We start from the raw sequence: 21336 nt of genomic DNA on the forward strand, positions 1-21336 counted from the left end.
TAAACGAGAAGTTTTGGAATTAAATTGATCAGAGATTCAATTTTTATATTTGTGAAAATTGTATATTATATGTAGAGACATATTTCTTTTTTTAATACTGTGAAATAGAAATGATAGTAGAAAATATTTCAAGCAAAATTTGTGTTTGTCACATTGTACAATATTTTTTTTCTATAAATTGATGTATAGAAAGTACATCTTAGTTGTTTCAATAAAAGTATATAAATTATAATTGTTACAATCGGTGGTAATTGGTTATATTTTACAAAATATTACCAAGATATTTATGTCGTAAAGTTATTAGTTTAAGAGTTAATTTTAGGTTCATAAAACTTACTATGTGAAAGATGAGGGGAGCACGAGCAATAAAATGTTTCTTGTTTTTCGTATGATAAATTTTACGAGCTTTAAACTAAAGTATCTCCTAAACTGAAGATTTCTGAACATAAATAACTTTTATATATAGGAACTAGTTCTTTTTTAGTAGAAAATAACGAGATAATCGATCAGTGCAATAAAAATTATACAGTTCTATTTAAAAAATTAAAGTAGATTTTCATAGATAATATATTTTTCTTGTATAAACAAAATATATTTTCTTTCATATTTTTCAAAATATTTGTGCATTTTCTGAATTAAATCGAATATAAGATGGAATATAAATATTTTCAAGAATATGTGCAGTGAAAATAATAATAAAATTATCACTTTTAATTTTTTGAAGTTGAATAATTTTAATGAAATTTTAGATTATTTTATTTATTTGCAAATAATGCTAAATAAAAAAAATATCAAAATGGTATGATAATCGTTTATTAAATTAAATTGATATACAATAATCTCTTGTCTACAATTAATTAAAGATCAAGAAACTCGCTTTGGAATTTCTTCGAACAAAATTTAATGAAATGGAAAACTTGGAAAGCTTCTATGCTATGGAATATTCGATTGAAAATATTCTTCGTTTAGTATTCTCCTCTTGTACAATTTCATAACACAACAAGAGAAAGTTTCGTTCGATAAATGATAAATGATTAAAGAAATCTGTTCAAGAATTATTTTCCTTTAATTATTGCATTACGATAACAGGGATAATTTCAAAGATTGTTTGATAAGTAGAAAAAATTTTATTTCTAATTTCTTCGAAAAATATGAAAGAAGAAGAATAGATTCGAGAAAAAATGAGATAAAATCGTGCGAACCACGTTAATTCCAGCCAATTTTCATTTAGGTTGAAATACGTGACCCATTCGTCTCATTCGGATCATGTGCTTTTCATATTTGAAAGGGACTGTCACATTCAGCTCTGCTCGCAGAAGCTCTGTCCATCGTTCGCCCTGAGAATAATTTCGATCAATCCCGAAATATCGAAACATTATCGAAAAATGTTTGTAGGATCAAGATTCCAGATAAATAATATACAAAGATTGTGATTTGATAAAATTTTCAATCAAATATGCATATATTTCTTTATATCTTCTACAAAAATGTTCATTAAAATTCTTAACCATTAATCTTCTTAATTAAAATCCATAAAAATCACTTTACCTCCATTCAAAAGATCTTTTCCAAAAAAACAATTACACTGTTCTCCAATTTCATCCCCCTGAATCCTATTTCTTCTCATCCCTAAACACAAACGTTTTCATCCCCTGTTCTTAGCTCTTCGCCACAGGTGTCGATTATCAGCGAACCCCAATTTACCCCGCAGGCAACGCACGAGCCACAACCTTTCTCACGAGAGGCGTAAACGCTTTGGAATGTTGCGCAGAGGGTGGCGAGTCAGCAGACGAGTTATTTTCTCCGTTTCGGGTAAGCAATTCCACATCTTGCGACTCGTGAATGCGGCGACGAATCACAGATAGCGGATGCTAGCGTTCCAGAGATACGCTACCAACATGTTAATTCAGCTATTGTTTATACCACCGCTACGAATCTACATCTGAGACAAGTTCTATCGGGGAGAACTTTCTACTCGGGCTCGGCGGTAAAACACGAGGTAAACGGTTTGCGTGGACAGCGATAGGATCGATTTACAGCGCTTTCGACGTTAAACTACCCCCGTGATGAAGTACGTACGACATTACATTGTTTGAACGAATTGTTCGAAAATCGGACTGGTCGTTTCGAAGAGGAATAAAATATTTTTGGAAAACTGTCATCTGATTTTTTTTTCTCTCTCGTTTCTTGAGAACTGTTATGTGATTTAACACCCATTCGAAAGCAGTAAAGATGGAGTGTATGGTTGTTTTTAAGAGACTCGATTTTATAGTGATAATATAACGTGGAGTAACATAAAGTGGATTAGTACGATTGTCAAATAATATAAATGATGCACAAGATTGTTTTGGTGAATAAAATTCATAAATAAATTTCTCGATTTATTTTCTTCTTTACTCAAATATACTCAAATAGAGTAAAGAAATGAAATAACGCACGTTCAAAGGTAAAACTAATTTCAAATCATTTCATTACCGTTATCGCCAACCCCATCTCTTCTAAAGCTACCGTTTTCTGGAAACTACCGTCGTTGACCCACATAAGGAATTGTATTTTTAAGAGGGAGCCTCCTCGAACATGGGCTTGTAAGGGATCGCATAAAATATATATTCGAGCCGGGCCAGAATTGCCGTTTGCCCGGCGATTTCGTGGAAATTCGCGATTCAATAAAATGCCGGCGTCGAACTTTCCTCGACAGCGTTCCGTAAAAGGTGCTCGTTAACGTCGGCCGCCATCGTAACGACCACATGTCCACTTGGCCACGACCTTCTTTCACTTCCCTATCGCTCACTAACACATCGACCATCTTATAGGAAATTGTAGAAGGAGGAAAAAAGCACGACCGATCGAAAAATATTCGGGCAATTTTTTTTTTTTTTTTTTACATTTCTTTAATGTTCTACTATAAAGAAAATAAAAATAAAAAATATTATTCCAAATCAATAGGAATTAAAAATTATATAAGTGTTTTACTTTATATTTGACGATGTTGATTGTTATTTTGAGCTTTTCCTTATGATTTACAAGGATTGTGATTTTTGATCGATGATTTTTTATAGTTTTCGAAATATTTATAAGAAAAAATAATTAATTTAAAATTTTCGACTATTTTGGGTTTGTAATAGAGTAAATAAAAGGAAAAGTATCCGATCTTTGAACAATCTTTTTTAAGATAAATTATGTATTCCATAAATGAAAATATAAACAAATAAAATTCGTTATATATATAATTATTCAAATCGACGTAATCTCTTAAAATAAATAATTAATCAAAAACTAGGAATAATAATTTCGCTATAATAAATTAAAGAAATTTCACGCCTTATCCAAACCTTTGGTTCCTCGTCTATCATCCAACTACTCTGGAAACACAAATCTGGAATAACAACAAAAGGTAACAACAGAAAGTGAGAGTTTGAAAGTTTCGATTTGCACGCTTTCGATACAAAGGACGACGCAGGATCCAAGAGGATGTTCCATTTTCCGTAAATCTTATCGTAATTATTGTAGAATTCACCAAAGCCTTGAAGTGAAGTTTAGTATTCAACTTGATCATGTATCGTCGAAAGCGAAGAAGAAATAAAAAAAAAAGAGAGGAAAGAAGAGTCTGGGATTGCTGTGTATAAGAATCTCGTTGGTATTCTCTCGCATTTCCTTCTTGAAGGCTATTTTTCCCTGAGGAGGGTGCTATTTACATACCAGACAGCCAGACGGCGGTCATTATAAAAAGAATCGTTGTCGATTAAAATACAAAGCAACTGTAGACGAAGAGAAGTTTTATATTTTTTTTTTTAAAAATTCGCAGAATTAATACAGGGCACCACCGGCCATCCCCTCTCCGTTACAAGGGGTTGGAAACTGTAACGAGCCCCGCTTGAAATTCAATCTGTAAATCATCTCGCTCGAACCGACTCGTAAACCGCCTTCAAGAACTTCCCAAGTTGTATAGACGTCTGGAACGATCAACTTTGCAATTACAACGGTGAATCAAGTTGCCAGTCGCGTTAACAGGTTGCATGCCTTGCTGTTATTCGAGACGAGAGTGGCGTGGAACTTTAGAAGATTATTTCCATAGTATATGTAAAATTTGGATAACGGTCTTAATCGTTTTATCGTTCCAGATTTAAATTTAGATTTAGATTGGATTATCGGTGTTAAATTACCGTAGAAAAAATTGAAGAAAGATTTTTTTTCTTTATTTTTATCTTTTATCATATTCGAAATAAAATTTTATTAAATTTTCATTTATAAATTATTAATTATCTCCGCTTTTTCACAAACTTCTAAAAGTGGCATATAACATTTCCTCCTTTCATTCTTTCCATTCATACCATTTATTCCATTTTTTATATCCTATAGTAAAAAATTTATATCGAGGGATAAAAGCATTCATACAATGTTTAATTTTTTTTCTTTTTTAACTTGAATTTTTTGAAATGTTAGAAGAAGATTTAAAATATGTTTTTTTTATAAATCTAAGTAATTATTACATATTTGCATATTCGATTATCCTTTACAATGATTGAATGATTATTTGAATTTTTTTGAGAAGTTAGTTTATTAAATGTAAAAAAAATTTTGAAAAACATTTATTTGGTCGGAATAAAGAAGATAATAAAGATAGAAAAGTTTTTTAATCGTGTAATAAAACAATAGATTTTGTAAATTTATGTCAATTATATTATATATACTGAAAATTTCATCGATTAAAGTAAAAAAGACGTGAAAATTTATCAATTTTAAAGGATGCTCGAATACTTTCTGTCAAGAATTATATAATAATTATACAATAATAATACCAATAAATACTTAATTAAATCTACAAGGAATGCTATTTAAATTTAGATAAAAAAAATTTAAAAATCATGATCTTTACTTTTTCTTCACAATTCCAATGAATAAAAAAATTGTTCATCTAACAAATTGATCCTTCTAACATTTAAAAAAAAAAAAAAAACAACTTGATTCAAGTTTGAAAAAATTATTTCACTTTCCTTAAGAATTGCAACTCGATCACACTGACACCTAACATTCACCAGAGATGGAAAAAAATTTTTCCATCCTCCTCTCCTCCCCTTCAGAGACGACACACTTACTTCTATCGAATTAATCGACTGCGAACTCGTCTATTTTCCAGGCAGGCATCGTGCCACCGATTAAATTATGAACGCATTAGCAAATGAGCCGCTATTACCGGGGATATGAACAAAGTTAGACGGCGAGGGGGGAGGGGGAGGCCCCGGTGAAATTTCGCGACGAGAAAACTGTTAGCGGAATTGGCGGTCGAGCCGTAAAACTCGTTAATCATCTCGCGCTCCCTTTGTCCGACGATCCTCCCGCGTGCAGCACATTTTCGAGCTCGACTCGAAACTTCCGCGATTCGCCTCCTCTTTATTAACACGATGAAATAGAGGGCGCAATCGCAAGTATCGCGTAGACGGGCCGACTTATCGGTTACACCGTGCTTGCCACCGCCGTTTGTCCACACGAGCGTGGTGCATAAACGGAAATTACGTCCTCGCGATGCAACGTCGCGAAAGACCCCGCCCCAGAGTTAGGTCCTCTGTTAATTATATATCGTGCGATTCGTTGCTATTAATGCTGCATTCCCGCGCGTCGGCTATGATAATATTATTAAATTGTTGGCATGGCTTGGGGCAAGATTCGAGGGCGGGAAACGGGATTGTTTTTGTTTTCGAGATTTGTCATATCTAGAGAATAATAGTGAATAATAAAAAACTTAATCATTTTTATGGTATATAATATATATTTTATGGTTATACAAATATAATTACCTCTTGTTTTATTTTTAACGTGATGATTAATTAATTTGGCTTCATCAAGTTATTTATTAGTTCCTAAAAAATTTTTAGGAAGCATGCATTCTGAAAACGAATTATAATCATCAAGTTATTTATGTTAATAAAAAATGATTGTATCTTAGAAAATCTTTTATCCACGAAAACCAAGTTTTAATTTTTCGATTGGCTAAGCTGCTTCATTAAACACGAATTATCGAAGGTGATAAATGTGAAATTTAAAAAAAATCTATCAAATTCTTTCTTTTTTTAAAAGTAATTTTTAAATTACATTTTTTGTAATTAAAAAATTTTCAAACTCAATTTTCTCGAAAAAAATTCTCGTGCAAATATTTTTTCTTCATAAAGAATCACTAACAAATTAAATTACGAAAAAGTTAAATCTTAATATTTTCAATGTAACGAACTATAACATTATTTCAAAAAGTTGCATCTATTAATTTTCTAAGATTCGAATTCGAGAAATAATCGTTTTTGCTCGATTTATAGTTGACGAAAACCAATTCCTTTCACGCAAGTATCAATTCGCAAGGTTCAAGACTGTGAGGAAAAAAAAAAAACCGAAACAACGTTGGGAACAATCGTTGAAAAAGGGGTGAACCGCGAGCGGCGTCAATTTTCCACAACGGAGACTTATAATGAAGTAACCGGTGGCGAGAGGAAAAGTTGCGACAAAGAGTCGATGGACCATCGATGCCTGACCGCGAAAACCGCGGTTCGCTCGAAGCTGAAAGCTGATCGACCGCGGGCTTCCGGTTCGACGCCGCGGTAAAGCGGTTCACGATGGCGACGGGGGGACACTGAATGGAGAATGGAATCGATGAAGCGATCGGAGGGGAGGGGAATGAAGGGGCGGGAGTAAGAAATTCCGCATTCAGAAGAAGAGAAAAGAAAGAAAGGGGGCGGCGTTGTGGAAAAGTTTTCCACGTGGACAAGCGGGCCGGGGAAAACTGGTGGAAAAGTGTGCCCCACGATCGGAAAATATGAGAAAAATTGTAAAGCAAATAAGGGTATTGAATTTTGGAGAAAGTTTAAAATAGGTTGTTCCGAGTGTTGACTGGTAAAGTGAGCTAAAGGATATTTAGGGATGTTTCGACGAAAAATTTGAATTTCCCGTTGAGACGAGAATTGTTTGGAAATATTTCTCCAATATTATATCGATATGAAATAAATATTGTAAATTGAATGAAGTTATCTTGGCATATATATATAAATAGAAAAAAACATTAAATAATTAAAGGAAGTTTCAATTTAATTTTAAACTACTTTTATTTGTAAAATATATAAAGAAAAGAGAAAAATTTATTTTTGTGTCGTTAAAATTTCGATATTTTTTAGCTTTTGATAATAAGAACCGATCTTAGAATATTAAAACAATTTTCTTCTATTCAATTCTTTAAAATTCGAAGAAGAAAAAATCGCGTCACGAAATTAAATCTCTCTAACATTAAACCTATTCAATACAGAATAAAATAAATACTCCATTAAAGAAAAAAAAAATATTTAAAACTATTCTCTTTCTTCCAAATCATCTTAAAACAAATAAAGAAGAAAATAAATATTACGTACCGCGATGTGAATGAAGACGGTCCAATTAGCCTCAAGAAATAAGAATAAAATTAGAAGTAAATAGCAAGATACCAAGGAACATCTTACCAGCTCATCGGAAACTAAAACTTGTCCAATGAAGAAGAAGAAGAAGAAGAAGAACATCGAATGGCAAGAAACGTAGACTTGAATACGAGCAAGCATCCATTCAGAATCTCATTTCCCTGTGACAAGAAATCGAACCAGGCTAAAAGAGCAGGGAGAAGTCAAGGACGGGCGAAAGGAGGTGGATGTCTGAAAGCGAAGATTCACTTCCGTGTGTGTGTCTCTCTGAAATTTCTCCCGATCCCTTGGATTTGGGGACTGGCTGAGAGGAATCGAGTCTCATCTGCATTCGGTAACATTGTTCCAATGGCTTTCAACGTCTCGAGAAAGACCTTACCCTCCGCGAGGTGGAGGCGTTAGGTGGCCTTCCAGATGATTTCGAAGAGGCTGAAGATAGGAAATGAAAGCGAAGAGGCTGGTTTCCGGAAACCACCGGCTACGTGTCATGATAATTGAGCTTGGAGGGGGAGGTTGAGGAAAACTCTCCATCGAATCGAAAGATGAGAAGCGGAAGCGTTTGCTGAGAATGATTTTTGATTTTTCAACAAATTCTTCGAACTCGTAAAAATTTCAGGATCGCTGAAATTCTGACTTTTGAATATATTAAAGAGGAAATTGCATAATTTTAAGAAGAAACAGATTAAAATATTTAGCTCTAATGAGAATCATGTCACTCTCGATATTATCATCGTAAATATTTATATAAAATAAAATGAATATTTTAGAAATTTTTGTGAAGAATTCAATCGAGTATTTTATATATTTATCGTATTAAAATTGAGCTCGATTAAAACGATACTTTTCAATCATGTTTCTTTTTTTTTCTCTCTCTCTCTCATATTGATCAACATAATCAAAAATTCGCAGAAAAACTAAACATTGACGGATTTACTTTCCAAAAATTATTTTAAAATCTCATTTTACTCTTTAACTTGGCTAATTACCTCTCACGCTTCTTGATGGACGCGTATTTAATTATTTCTTCCATGGAAATAGACTTGGGTGTCATGAAACTTTCATCAACGTTTCTTCCCCACCTCTTCGGTGACAGAGAGCTACAGGTGCGAAAGGAATGCTTGAATACTTGAGTGGAAAACACGGATGTCACCATTTTCTTGTGTTTCTTTAATGAACTGCGATATCAGATTTGGCTCTCGGCGGATCAGAGATATTACGGCGAGAATTAAACGACGAGGATAATTGGGACGAAGTTGTTGATAATTGATGAATGTTACATCAGCCTTTTCTTTTCTTAAAAATTTCCGTCAATTGAAATATCCTTTTATTTCTCTATTACGAGCACTTATCGTAGAAAAAAATTTAACAAACAATGTGGTACACCTTGGAAAGGATTAACGATACTTCAACATTTGACAAAACACATCTTGGAGCGAGCGGTTCAAAAACTGTGCCATTTGTAACATCGCAATGAGAATGGTGTTTTCGGTAACGAGAGAGGGCGTAAAAAACACATTCGAGATGTCTCGAGATTAATCCGAAAGGTTCGCGTAAAAAGAAACAAGATAACGCTCGCTTTTCCTTCCCATTTTTCTTGCTTCCTTAATTTCTTCCTTAAAGAAATAAAATGTATGATGCGAATCTACCATAAAGTTGCACAAGTTTTTTCTTTGAATCCAAAATTGTTTTAAAAATAAAATATGTAATAAAAAAAAAGTATTCCAATAAAAATTAAATTATGTTGATTAAAATTCTAAAATCTTATATTTGAGAAAAAGAAGAGATAAGTCATAATAGAGTTAAAATAATTTTTAATTTTCCAATTTCTAAAATTTAAACGTATCGTTAGATCGATATTAATAACAATTTCATATTTATTAAAATAAAGTATAAGAGAAAGAAATTAGTGATTTAATCAGTGACAAACGGCAAGGAAAGATCGCGACAGCTGACAAGCAATTTTCGTACTCTCGAGGAAACCTATTCCGCTGTTCATGCACGAATTCGTACGACAAGAGGCAACGAGACAGTCTGATAGCTCATTAGATTCCCGTACGAGCGCAAGAAATCCTCCTCGTCGGAGACGTGACTTGCGACGAGACGCTTACCTTTCATTCTCGTTTCGAATGGACGGAGGCCGATTCGTGTTTCAGTCGAATTTCTCGTTTTTTTAACGAGCGCCGATCGAACGTTTTTCGTTCGACGCATGAATTTCTGATGAACCTCTGTTTTATTTTCCTTCCTTTGTCAACTCATCTCGTTTTCATCTCGTCGATAATTGCGACAAGTTCTTATTTCAAACGGAATTATAGGTTAATTCTATTCTATTAAATTTCGTAATCATTTCTTAAAGATTATATAAAAAATGTATCGCGTTTGATTATTCATTACATCAAAGCTAATAAATAATTCTTCAAATGCTTGAAATGAGAAATAAGATTTTAAGATAATTCATTATATTAAAATACACAAAAATAATTACAAATGTCAAGATCGTATTCTAAATAATTTTAGATTAATTTTTTCTTTCTAAGTACTTTCGTTGAACTTTATAGATATATTCATTATAGTATGATAGATGTTAAAAGATAAAAAAATTAATGGATTAGGTTAGATTTGGAATTATATTGGTTTACTGTTTAATAGCAGTTGCATTTTCATAATCCAATCTAAACAATAAGAAAGAAAAATTAATGGGTTATAGTTTAAGTCAGTTTTTATTGCTCAACATATTCTTATATAATCCAAGTTGAACAATAAATAATAAAAGAGAAAAATTAATGGGTTATAGATTAGATTAAAATTCATTTCATGGCTTATTATAGTTTATATAATTCATCATGAATTATTTTTCGCTTGATTAAAAATTGTATCAACTTGTATTATATTCAAATTTCCATGCCTTATATCTTTTAGTATTTTTTATTTTATCATTTTTTTCAATATATATACCTTGTCACTAGCAAATTACTGACAAGACATCATTTCAAAAGAATATATCTTTCAAATATCCAAATACAACAATAACATATTTATTGTAAAAAAACGGAACACGATATAACAACACGTACATTATTTTTTTTTTTAATTTTCTTTCAACGATTCAATTTAAAAGAAAATTACTTTTCATTAAAAAAAAAAAAGATCTAATCCAAAAGAAATTTTCAACATCAGAGAGTGTTATCGTTCTTTTCTCAAATGCAACTGCAAACAGGTGTCCGGATCTCGAGGCGCGCAGACACGATCAAGAAAGATCAGACGAAACGTCGCGAGGCCGGGAAAGAAAATCGCGGTAAATGGTGGCAAAGATCCTCCCGGTGCTCGTCTCCCACTAGAAAACGGTGAAACGCTCTAACCACGGAGATTAAACGTCCTTCCGCCGCCCTGTAATGGCGTGCTTACATCGCACCACAGAGAGATCTCGGCCGAGAATCTCGATGTCGGGGTATCGTTCGATTCGCATTTGCCTATCATCTCGAAAGAACATCTCGAATCATACGATAAAAGAGAATGGAATCTATTTCAATCGTCGCGTAAAATTGCAAATTGCAACGATTTACATATATATAATCATAATCGAGATTTCGTTTCTGCGGATATATTTCTTCAGATATATTTTATAATTATTCAATGTGAGTGCATGTATAGGTTTATTTTGAATAATCTGATTTATTGGAAAGAGACAATAAGTGTGTAATTTGTTTTTATTTAAAATTTATGAAGACACAAGGACAATTATGATTTATTAAAAATTTTTGAAAATTTTAAATATTATATGACTATTAAAAATTTATTGAAACGTTATAAAAGGTACATTAAGTATCATGATTTATTAAGTTTCATCATACAAGGTATCTGTTTTATCTAAATATATAGTGAAATATGTTTTAAGGAAAAAAAATATTTTTGACAAAGAATTGTTTGATATAAGAAGAAATATTAATAATTTTTATTGCATTAAAAATACTAAGCTATTTATGCAAAGAAAATTTACTTTATTACTTTATATTTTATGAAGTTTGTGAAACTCATATCATATAAAAGACAAGAAAAATAAGAACGATATACACACTTCGCATGTTCCTTATCTTTCATATTATATTATAGTAAGTTTTATGAACTTTAAATTATATCTTTTAAACTAATAATTTCTCGATATAAATAGTTTTTTTATAAGAAAGTTAATATTTTTGTAAAAAATAACGAGATCAGTGTATTAAAAATTATATAATTTTATTTAAAAAACATCTTTTATATGAATCTATTGTCTATTTAAGACAATAGTCTATTTATACTAAACAAGTATTATTAAAATACTATTTTCATAATATTTCTTTAAAAGATATATCTATATGTAGATAAAATCTTATGTAATAAAATATACAGTTGTGAAAAAATTCTGAAAAATGCATTTCTTCGATACTGTATACTTTGACTTTTTTTCGATTTAAGAATTTTTGAAAATAAATAATTTAAATATGAATTCACAATTTTGAAAAATCCAATTCAAAAGTTTACAGAATCTAATTGGCAAAAATTAAATTCGTCAAGAATCGTCGATGTAAAGAAATGATTTTGCGTTTGCAATAAGAAAAACATTCTAAATATTCCTTCATTTCACGAAAGATAAAATTTAACGAACGAAACATCGGAATTGATCGTCGAATTGAACGTCATTTAATTTAAAATATGCGACTCGGTCGGGAAAGTGAGCGAAAATATTTGTCCTGGAAAAATCGAACAATCGTCGACTGAATCTTGACAAAAAGAATTTCCCGTTGTCCTTGTCAATTCTGTAAATCTGTTTCCGCGTACATCGACTTCGAAATCGATGCAGAATAAATTTTTCACGAGGACGAAACATATATAAATTATACGTGCATAAAGCCTACGAAAAACAGTATGAGAGGAGCTTTGAATTTTCAAGTATCGTCGTCCTACTTTACAAGCGGAATCGGGCGGATAAAAATGCTCAAAATAGAAAGCTTTGGAGTAAAATGGAAAAGATTGCCTACGATCTCTCCCTAAAGAGAAAAGAAGAAAAAAAAAAAGATAAAATAAAATGGAAAAAAGACGGAAGAATAAAAAGAGATAAGTGCTCCACTACAGATTCTCAAGAGGAAGCGTCTATTTTTTATCGGGATTACATTTTTCACGGACGCATAGTAATGGCCCCTAAAAGTCTCCTCCGTCCCTTTTGCATGCAATGTAACATACAATCCATAAAAAAGTTGGCGATTTAAATTTCAAGGTTTGCATTTTTACAAGCTACGTACGGTAGAGGACAGGATTTCGCCAGAGAAACTCTCGCGAAAGATCCACTTTTATGCTTCGTTTCCTTTTATTAACAATGCATCCTCTCGATTCCTATCCTCGTAATTCTATCTAGTAATTGAATATTTCTCTCTCTCTTTTTTTTTTTTTCTTTAAACGCGTGTTCCTCGTTAAATCGATCCATCGAATGCTTTTGGCACAAGTAGGAAGCCAACAAGCCAGACAATTCACGAGTGGAACTTGCTCGAAAATTTCAAGCTCTCTTCGTAGCAGCCTCGAGCTTTCGAGTTTCATCGGTATGTGCTTCAATCAGCTCGAGTTTTCGAGTAATATATCCTTGGGGACTCACCTTTGACCCGCTTTCACCGAGTAGATCAAGCTAATTTCAACCAACGAGGAACTTCGTATTTCAATCCTTGGTATACGCGCCTTTCCAGGCTTTCATCCCCTCGATCTTTAACGAGACAGACGAGCTTAAAGGATGGGAGAATGTATCTTTATGTTTCGCTTCTTCCGACGAATGAAAGTTATGTATGAATAGAAATGATGCGGGCAACAGAAGGAATTCTAGTTAAGATTTGAGCGGATACTTGTTATTTCGTTTCTGAAATTCAATCTTCGAATTCTTTGAACTATGTACGTCGGATTTTGGCCTCTTCTTCTGGTTTAATTTTTTTACCTTTGATTATTTACAGAAAGGTATCACCTCGAGCCGTGAAAATTTTATTCGAGCATTAAAAAAGTTAAAAAAGTTGCCAACGTTTCTTCGAAACAGTTTAGGTTAATTAGTTTTAATTAATCCTGTTTATCGCTGCAGACAATTGATGCCGACCGTTTCACAGCGGCCAAATTAAGAAAACAAGTTGAAATCATTAAATTGCTTAATAGTTTTGAGTAAGTTTTTATTTTATCCTGATTTGAAAGGGAATTAAATTTAAATTGATACAAATTAATTCATGTTAAAGAAAAATTTATTTAATTTCTCATGGTTTATATTAGATTTAAGCTAGATTAACTTTTTAATCACCAATGATTGGTAAATAAAAGTCGAATATTTAACAATTTTGATTTATACTTCTTAATGATTTTGTACAATAAACAGAATCGAAACGAAACATTATGAGCAACAAATAAAAAGACACGAGTTGAACATTAGGATGGCGTATTTTAATATTTAATAACAATACTTTAATATACCTTGGCAACGAACAGAATCAACAAAATCTTTGAAACGAAGCACCAGCGGACAAAAAGACGCGGGTTCGCGGCATTAGAATGGCACTTGAACAGCCGAAAATATCTGGTCGATGATACGGCTCGCGAGCCTCTCCATTATTTCCGCGTCAGTTTCGAGCCGTTACGGCCGTATTAATTATCGAAGATGCCGGGCAGAACCGGCGAAGCAATTTTCCCCGGAAGCGGGCCGGCTGCCGGGGCCTATCGAAGCGTATCGATCCCTGCATCTCGAATATTCGATACCTCCCGCAATATTTCGTAATGGATATTCAATATTTACGATGGTGGACAAACGAACGGGTGAGCCGAGAGCTGAAAAAAAAAAAAAAAGAAAGAAAAAAAAGAAAAATTCGAGATCGGCGGCGTATCAAGTTTTAGCAAATATTCAACGGTTAAAAGAGGGGATGCTGCCTCGATTTCGCGGCTCCAAGAAAGGAGGCGCGCCACGAAGCATATTTGCTTTTACGAATTGCGTGCTGTTTCAGATGTATCTCAGAAATTTTTTTCTCCTATAAATATATTCGATTATTATTGAAAATTTGATTTTATTTTCGGGGAAAATTCGAAAATTTTTTTATATCTACACGAATAAATAATTATAGAATTCTCATTCCAGAAACATTTAATTAAATTAGGAGCATAAGGCTCTGATTTCGAAAAAAATTCTTTTTGTGAAGAGATTACGTAACTAATTTCCTTCGACAATGTAAATATATACACATACACGTATATATATATATGATTAAATCGGAATATAATTCACAAGACTGGAAGGCGGCCTGCAAAGGATACAATGCGTTTGAAATCCGGATACCGGAGAGCCGACCGGTCGAACAGCCGGAGAAACGAATGAATCGAGCCTTATGGAGAGGATGAGAAGGGGGAGGGAGGGATGATGGCCGATGGTGGTGGAACGTTTCGCTGCGCAACAATGCTTTGCGGCAACAATGCGCAAACAAATGATTCCGCTGTACCGACCGTAATTACTAGAGGCACACGGTCCTTTTTCCCTCTTCTCAACCCCCTCCTCCCCTTCCCCTATCCCAACCCCCATCGAACCAACTATCCTTCTATGTGTACCCTTTCGTTCCTCTCTCTTTCCTCGTGTCGCTTGTTCATCTTCCCATCCGCGTTTACACTGGCCTTCCTCTCTCTCGCACGTATCGTCCCACGTCCCTCGTCCTCTACCCCTTTCTCATTGCTCTGATTGCTAAATCAACGCACTTCCGCAACGACGATTGATCCGCCCACCCTCGAACCCCTTCCCTCCCTCCCTCCCTCTCGTCTATGTAGTCCACCGAAGTACAGCCGTTTCCATTCCCGTTCTCTCCATGCCGATCGGGAAAAGAGAGAGCTCGGCCACCAATCGACGAACACGAGGTCTTTTTTGCAGGATTTTCTTTGTGCACCGTAATGGAGGGGCCGTGGAAACGGCGCTCGATACTCCGAGATTTGGACCGCGGGATCGTTGTCTCTGTTGATTCCAGCTCGAGCACCGCTAATTCATCAACGACCACGGTCAATGCTTCTCTCTCTCTTTTTCTCTTTTTCTGATGCTCCGTCGAGGATTTCGGGGATCGAGTATCGTGAAAGATAAATTTTTACGGATTATGGAGATCGAACGTTACCACCGTTAGAGGTCGAGTTCGGTTGATTATCAGAGGAGTATACGTGTTTTTCTGAGAGCTGACCAATTTTTGATCACACGTTTTATCGGAGGAGACGTTTTTTTGGAGATGTTCCAAGACAGCTGGCATTTTCATTTGTGTGAATTATACGAGATCTCACTTTGTCCTCGGCCATCAAGCAAATGAGATTCTCTGGCAGACAAGAGTGGGCAGGGTAAAAGAAATCAGCGTAATCGTGTGTTTCTAATTTAATGAAATGTTTTTGGAATAGAAATTATTTTTTTCTTTATTATTTATAGGAGTGTGAAAAGTTAAGTTAATCAGACTTCTCTTTTCGAAAGTATCAATTACTAGAGAAATTCGAAATATCACATTGACGTATTCCAGAGATAATATTGGATTCTGAAACATTTAATAAATAAGAATTTTTTTAGAAACTTTTTTTTAGTAATAATTATATCTTAGAATTTTATTTGTTATTATTATTATTATTGCAAACTGGAGATGTATTGTAAAATTGGATCTTTCTCAACCTCAAAGAAATTACAAGATCTGGCGAGTTTCCAAGAGTCTCCATTTTCATTATCCTTATCAGCGAGAAGGTTTTACACGAAGAGGATGAGTATCAACCTGTCCATTGATTGATTACCCGAAAAAATTAATTCACCAATCGACGACAAAGAAGCGAGAGGATCAACCCGACTGGAAGAGAAGCAACATCATCGCACAGAGTTAACGAACGGTAGCAATTTCTTTTACAGGATGTTATCATCGATATATTCTTCGATATTGCGCGAATCAATATTTTCGTTATTTCGTGTACAAATACAAAGATGATATTTATATAAACAATATTTATGCCTGTATCTTTCCAAGATAAAAATTTATCCTTGAACAAATTCTCTTGTTCCCTAAGAAATATCTCAGAAATATTTATCCAAGGAGGAAAAGTTTCCTTCCCTGCAATTGGAGATTAAACAACGCAAATATGCCCGAATTTCTCGAATCCCTGGGGAGAGTTAAGAAAATAGAATGGGGCAACCATTCTGCAACCCCAAATGCATTATATACGGGGTGAACCCGCCAAGTGTCAGATAATCCTTTAACCTGGGACGTAACTTGGCCAATCGAGTTTCCAAGCAAAATATACACGTATTTCTGGACGCGAATTCCGTCTCGTGATTCTTGGTTCGGACCGCAGGATGGAAGAAGCTCGACCCATCCAAGAAAGGGGGCGAAAGAGCTTGGCAGAGACGATATAACTGGTAAGAGATGGCTTAATAACGGTGCAACCGCACACATACTCGCGTATATTCAAGCAGCGAGACGTTGGCTAGTGATAGCCTCGAGACAAGCTCGAGCAAATTTCGGATTCTAAATGAAACTCAAAGTTTGGCGAGATCGTTAAAAATGAATGAATGAAAATGGATCGATTTCTAAATATTTTTCATCTGTAAATGCAGAAAAAATATCTAATATGATATTTAAACAATATACGTTTTAATTCCTCTTTAAGGTAAACTATTTATCAAAAAATTTATCACGAGAAAAGTTTTATTGACATTTAGCAAATAGCACATAATTTACCGTAATATGATATATTGAATAATAAGTGGAACTTATTTTAATTGCGTAAAAATCCGCATAAAAGTCTAGCGAAAAAAAGCTCAAGGATACGAATATTTTAAAAAATAGTTATAAAGTAAAAATTCTTTCCGAGAATTCAGTTTCAGGTGCACAATCAATCGACGAAATATAAAATTAAACCCCAATTCTTAAAAATTATATACAAACGAGTCGCTCCACTCAAAAAAAAGAAAAAGAATAATCGATTCTTTTTAACTTCAGATCTAATCTTCCACTGCCCAAAGCTTAAGGTCTGCAACCCCGTCGATACTTGCGCTCATGTTAGCGCAAGGGGGGAGGGGGGATACTCGAAGACTGAAGTCATGGAGGTGTAGAGGAACGGAAGGATACACAGACATTTCTACGACACCGGGGCAATATTGAAGCAATAATCTTGGCTTCCTTCCTCTTTCTAGTTGCTCGTGCACGCTTTGCTACATGAAGATATTAAACTTACCTGCCTTCTGTGTGTCTCGCCACTCTCAGCCCAGTGTGTGCGTGGCGCAGCTATCGTCGACCTTCACTCCCTGCTTCTTGGCTGCGCTGTTAAATAGCCCCTGGGGGAGGATATCGGCCGCGTTGCCTCCTCTGCGTCTGGAATCGATGAATAATAAAATCATACTCGGCGACTCAGCCCCCTCCTTGAATTCGGGAACAAACAGCGCGGTTATATAGCGTTTGTATAACGCGTTATTTCTACGCAATCTTCTACGATTCCTTCGACATTTGTCGAAAGATTAGTCAGAAAGTCTGGGAAAAGTTATAAAAGAGGAGGCGAAAAGGTGGCGCAAACTGAAAATTGTCAGGAATTCGGTAGTGGGATTCAAAAAATTTCTAGAAATTTTAAATTATCAATTGAATTTTTTAATACTGAAATTTTGTTTGAACTGAAGATACTAGAAATTCAAGATTCAATTTCGAGATTCAAGAATCATTTTTATTAAAAATTATATTATAATTTATATGTTATTAAATTAGATTCATGACATGATCTACAATTATTTTAGTTTATTTACCTATTGGATGCATAATCTTAGCTAACCAAACTTGCAATTCTTATTACAAATTATTCTGGAGGCTCAATAACAAAGATATAAGTCTTGGATTTGATGAAACGTTATGTTGATAATTTATTAGATAAATTTCATTCCGTAGAGATTTCACAAAGTTGCAGAACAGACAACACCCACATATCACCGGATCTCTGTTTCCCCTTCCATAAACACAACGCACGAAAAGAAGAGCATAGAGCAAATAGAAGATATTTGTCTTTTAGAAAGATCTTAGACGAAAATCTAAATCCACATTCATAATAATAGATAATTGATATAATAATAGATTCTTGAAAAGGAAGAAATATTTGGAAAGACAAATGATAATTATATCATAATATGTCAACATATTTCGTGATTTTTAACGAGATTATTATCCTGTATTCATAATTTTAATGTTTGAAAATACTAAGCATAACTTTTCAAGCACAACTTTATTTCTTTTACCGATAACATGTATTTTTTAAAGCACCAACCGATGGAGCATAAAATTTCCTATAAAAAAGTATTAACCCACTTATATCGAAAAACCAATAGTTTAAAAGATATAGCAAAAATTAAAAATTTTTAGGAGGTCCACCTCCTTTCGTATCATGTTCTCCTAATACAAAATCGAGTTTTTGGGCAAAACTTTTTCTTCGGTCGCCGGAATTTCGACGTTTATACTTTTTTTTAAATATCTCCCTTATTATTCGGAATATTAAAAAATATTTCAAATAAAAGTTGAATAGCTTCGAAGGGACTATATCCTGACGCTCTCGTTTTTTTAGTAGGTTGACCAGTAAAGAACTTTCGAGCACAACTTTATTTTTTTTACCGATAACCTGTGTTTTTTAATGCATCAATCGATAGAGCGTAAAATTTGCTACAAAAAAGTATTAACCCACTTATAGCGAAAAACCAATAGTTTAAAAGATATAACAAAAATTAAAAATTTTTAGGAGGTCGACCTCCTTTCGTATCATGTTCTCCTAATACAAAATCGAGTTTTTGGGCAAAACTTTTTCTTCGGTCGCCGGAATTTCGACGTTTATACTTTTTTTTAAATATCTCCCTTATTATTCGGAATATTAAAAAATATTTCAAATCAAAGTTGAATAGCTTCGAAGGGACTATATCCTGACGCTCTCGTTTTTTTAGTAGGTTGACCAGTAAAGAACTTTCGAGCACAACTTTATTTTTTTTACCGATAACCTGTGTTTTTTAATGCACCAATCGATAGAGCGTAAAATTTGCTACAAAAAAGTATTAACCCACTTATAGCGAAAATCCAATAGTTTAAAAAATATAGCAAAAATTAAAAATTTTTAGGAGGTCGACCTCCTTTCGTATCATGTTCTCCTAATACAAAATCGAGTTTTCGGGCAAAACTTTTTCTTCGGTCGCCGGAATTTCGACGTTTACACTTTTTTTTAAATATCTCCCTTATTATTCGGAATATTAAAAAATATTTCAAATGAAAGTTGAATAGCTTCGAAGGGACTATATCCTGACGCTCTCGTTTTTTTAGTAGGTTGACCAGTAAAGAACTTTCGAGCACAACTTTATTTTTTTTACCGATAACCTGTGTTTTTTAATGCACCAATCGATAGAGCGTAAAATTTGCTACAAAAAAGTATTAACCCACTTATAGCGAAAATCCAACAGTTTAAAAGATATAGCAAAAATTAAAAATTTTTAGGAGGTCGACCTCCTTTCGTATCATGTTCTCCTAATACAAAATCGAGTTTTTGGGCAAAACTTTTTCTTCGGTCGCCGGAATTTCGACGTTTACACTTTTTTTTAAATATCTCCCTTATTATTCGGAATATTAAAAAATGTTTCAAATAAAAGTTGTATGGTTTCGAAGGGACTATATCCTGACGCTCTCGTTTTTTTAGTAGGTTGACCAGTAAAGAACTTTCGAGCACAACTTTATTTTTTTTACCGATCACCTGTGTTTTTTAATGCACCAATCGATAGAGCGTAAAATTTGCTACAAAAAAGTATTAACCCACTTATAGCGAAAAACCAAGAGTTTAAAAGATATAGCAAAAATTAAAAATTTTTAGGAGGTCGACCTCCTTTCGTATCATGTTCTCCTAATACAAAATCGAGTTTTTGGGCAAAGCTTTTTCTTCGGTCGCCGGAATTTCGACGTTTACACTTTTTTTTAAATATCTCCCTTATTATTCGGAATATTAAAAAATGTTTCAAATAAAAGTTGTATGGTTTCGAAGGGACTATGTCCTGACGCTCTCGTTTTTTTAGTAGGTTGACAAATAAAGAATTTTCGAGCACAACTTTATTTTTTTTCCCGATAACCTGTGTTTTTTCATGCACAAATCGATAGAGCGTAAAATTTGCTACAAAAAAGTATTAACCCACTTATAGCGAAAAACCAATAGTTTAAAAGATATAGCAAAAATTAAAAATTTTTAGGAGGTCGACCTCCTTTCGTATCATGTTCTCCTAATACAAAATCGAGTTTTTGGGCAAAACTTTTTCTTCGGTCGCCGGAATTTCGACGTTTACACTTTTTTTTAAATATCTCCTTATTATTCGGAATATTAAAAAATATTTCAAATGAAAGTTGAATAGCTTCGAAGGGACTATATCCTGACGCTCTCGTTTTTTTAGTAGGTTGACCAGTAAAGAACTTTCGAGCACAACTTTATTTTTTTTACCGATAACCTGTGTTTTTTAATGCACCAATCGATAGAGCGTAAAATTTGCTACAAAAAAGTATTAACACACTTATAGCGAAAATCCAATAGTTTAAAAAATATAGCAAAAATTAAAAATTTTTAGGAGGTCGACCTCCTTTCGTATCATGTTCTCCTAATACAAAATCGAGTTTTTGGGCAAAACTTTTTCTTCGGTCGCCGGAATTTCGACGTTTACACTTTTTTTTAAATATCTCCCTTATTATTCGGAATATTAAAAAATGTTTCAAATAAAAGTTGTATGATTTCGAAGGGACTATATCCTGACGCTCTCGTTTTTTTAGTAGGTTGACCAATAAAGAACTTTCGAGCACAACTTTATTTTTTTTACCGATAACTGTTTTTTTAATGCACCAATCGATAGAGCGTAAAATTTGCTACAAAA

At 33.6% G+C, this 21336-nt stretch overlaps 1 protein-coding gene across 1 annotated transcript in view; it reads right to left on the reverse strand.

Annotated features, from left to right (window-relative positions):
- LOC413242 (bifunctional heparan sulfate N-deacetylase/N-sulfotransferase) overlaps positions 1–17778 on the reverse strand; it is a 260674-nt gene extending 242896 nt beyond the window's left edge. The window contains exon 1 of the mRNA XM_006557262.3: positions 17652–17778. The gene's annotated coding sequence lies outside the window, so the exon portion shown is untranslated. The remainder of the gene's footprint in view (positions 1–17651) is intronic.
- Positions 17779–21336: the final 3558 nt, after the last annotated feature.

This window comes from Apis mellifera, linkage group LG10 (assembly GCF_003254395.2).
Source record: "Apis mellifera strain DH4 linkage group LG10, Amel_HAv3.1, whole genome shotgun sequence".
Lineage (NCBI taxonomy): Eukaryota > Metazoa > Arthropoda > Insecta > Hymenoptera > Apidae > Apis > Apis mellifera.